Genomic DNA, 2,980 nt, shown 5'->3' on the forward strand with positions numbered 1-2,980 from the left:
TGAATTAGGGATGGGAGATGGGTTATTTGGATCACTAGTATATATATATATATATATATATATATATATATATATATGATTAGATCAGCATCTAAATGAGTGCTATCTACTCTTTCGAATGCATATTATCTATACATTTCAGCCAACTAACACAAGTATCACATGTTTGAGGTTTTTCTACTAATTTCTTGCTCCTGGAGGACAGTGCTTAATCAAACAAAATGCCTCAAATGATCTATCATAGTAGATTATAGTTTCTAAAATGGGCAAAACAGTATCTTCTATTCCATAACCATTTCTCGCAACCGAGCTTTGATCTGAAGAGATGGAGTCTATGCTCCCTCCTCTTGAAACTGGATGCAGTGTGATTATATGGTGGCAGTGATGCTCTGTGACCTGCAGGGCTGGACTGTAGAGCACCAGACTGGTGGGCAATGATGCTTTGGATTTGTTAGAATTCTCCTCTTCTGGCAGCCATGTTTAGAGTCTGGCTGTCCCGGGGCTACCATGTTGTGAGGCAGCCCAAACTCACCTGTGTGGGCAGACCACATGGAGCTGCTCTGAGAATCCAGAAGAGGAGCCTGGCCACCCTCCAGCTTCTGTAGCCTCCCTCTGTCCTGCTCTTCCAGCCCTAGCTAACATCTGCCTGCAATCACATAAGAGACCCAGAGCCAGAACCACCCAATCAAGCCCTTCCCAAATTCCTGGCCCACAGAAACCATCAGAGATTATAAATATATATTGCTGTTTTACACCACTAAGTTTTGGGATGATTTATTATACACCTATAGATATTTAGAGTACCCCCCGACCTTTTGATTTAATCAAATAGCTTGTTAATTTAGTTAGTGAGAAACACTGAGCTAGTATGTGGATAGAAAAAAATTATAAATAACATAGATTCAATTGAAGATGTTAGGCCACTTCTCTGACCTTTCATTAAAATCTTTTCCTTCTTTCTTTACTTTGCTAATACTGCTATATTATTCCTCTGTGAGAGGAGTAAGAACTCATTTTATGATCTTTCCCCCCATAGGATTTTCTTCTCCCTCTTCAATTACATGAATATTTCATCCTAAAAGCCCCATCTCTAGTCCCTGGTCATTTTAGCCCTCTGGGGTTATTTCATAGTTCTCTACACTTCTCACTACAACATTTATTTATCATCTAGAGTCTATCTTGTGTGTGTACATGGGTGTCCACAAATCCTCCTCAAGTAGATTATAAATTCTTCAGGGTCAAGAACCGCATTTCACAGTTTTTATACCTTTATATCCATTGAACTGTTACATTGCATTTTACATCATTCCATGATTCATTTATTGGATACACTATCTTGATATCATGACTTAAAATAAGAAATATCTATTTGGTCTTTGTTCTCATTCCAGGCACGAAACTCCTAAAACCTCGGAATTTCCTGTGATGAGAACCACAAAGGTGTCTTTTGTTATGTTAATGAGATGACTTTTGGAAAGTACCTAAGCATGGGGGCTGGTTGCCAGTGGTGCCAGCCATGTGTTTGGAAGACTGGAATTTTCAGTCTCCCCACTAAGCTCCCTGGTGGGCAGAGGGCTGGAGATCGAGTTCATTCACCCATGGCCAAGCCTAAGTAATGAGACCTACCTAAAAACCCAAAAGGCCAGGGACCCAGAGAGCCTCTGGTTGATGAACATGTGGTGGTATTGAAAGAGTGAAGCATGGAAGCTCTGCACCCCTTCCCACACAACTTGTCCTATACACCTCGTGCATATGGCTATCTTGAGTTATATCCTATTATAAGAAACCAATGATAAAACCAGTAGGTAAAATTTTCTCTAAGTCCTGGGGCGCTTGGGTGGCTTAGTCAGTTGAGCATCCGACTGTTGGTTTCAGCTCAGGTCATGATCTCAGGGTGGTTAGATTGAGCTCTGAGTCAGGCTCCATGCTGAGTGGGGAGTCTGCTTGAGATTCTCTCTCTCTGTCTCCCTCTACCCCTCACCCCCCGTGCTCTCTCTCTCTCTTAAAAAAAAAAACAACGTGAGCCAAAGATGGCTGCACTCAGGGTAGGTGAGCAAAGGTTGGAGTGAGCCCCATCGTGGTCGCCGAGGCCAGGTGGAGGCACCACCTGCTGTGAGGAGAGCATAAGTTACTGGCATCCCAGAAAAAAAGGTATCTATTATTGAAAAATATTTTAAGGCTCAAGATGGAAAATCATGAACCAAATGATACTGTCAAGGAAGACTTAATTTTCAATATCATAACCAGAAAAAATTAACCAACTCCCAGAAGCAGAAAGGAATCCGTTTGAACATGGATCAACATATGTTGGACTTAATGCTGGTCTCTGTGGTCTAATAGTAAATAGTCTTTTTCGATGCATCCTAAATGTGACGCTGGCTTACCAATGGCAGTGATCCCATTTTTGACTGCGCACATATCTTACAAAGGTTTTGTAAGTTTACCTTTGAATACAGGTGATTTGAATTGTGAAACCTGTACAATAACATGGGGTGGATTGGTTGGTCTCGTTTCTGGTGGTCTGCACCCTGTTATCTTGGCTATACCTATGAATGGCGGCCTCGCAGCCAGATATGAGTCAGCCCCGCTACCAGAGAAAGGAAACATCTTAACTTACTGGACTAGAATTTCTAAGCCTGTCTTTAGAAAGATGTCATTTCCCATTTTGCTCCAGACTATGTTTGTAGCATACCTTGGATCTAGACAATATAAGCTAATTATAAAGGCCCTTCAGTTACCTGAACCTGGCCTAGAAATTCAGTGACTGTTAAACAAATGTGTACACAAAAATAAAATTGTAATGTCTGAAAAAAAACCAAAAAAACAAAAAACACAAAAAACAACATAATTATTTAAAAGAAAATTTCTCTAGGTTCTGTGAAAGTTCTACCAAATTAATCAAACCCAAGGAGGGGTCATGGGAACCTCTGATCTATAGCTGATGGGTCAGATAATTGACATCTAACGGTGGGGGGCAGCC

At 41.0% G+C, this 2,980-nt stretch overlaps 1 pseudogene; it reads left to right on the plus strand.

Moving 5' to 3' along the window:
* The first annotated feature begins 2,148 nt into the window (after positions 1 to 2,148).
* Positions 2,149 to 2,764, plus strand: LOC110588161 (annotated as a pseudogene).
* The last annotated feature ends 216 nt before the right edge of the window (positions 2,765 to 2,980 follow it).

The sequence above is a fragment of the Neomonachus schauinslandi genome, chromosome 6 (assembly GCF_002201575.2).
Source record: "Neomonachus schauinslandi chromosome 6, ASM220157v2, whole genome shotgun sequence".
In the NCBI taxonomy this organism is placed as follows: domain Eukaryota; kingdom Metazoa; phylum Chordata; class Mammalia; order Carnivora; family Phocidae; genus Neomonachus; species Neomonachus schauinslandi.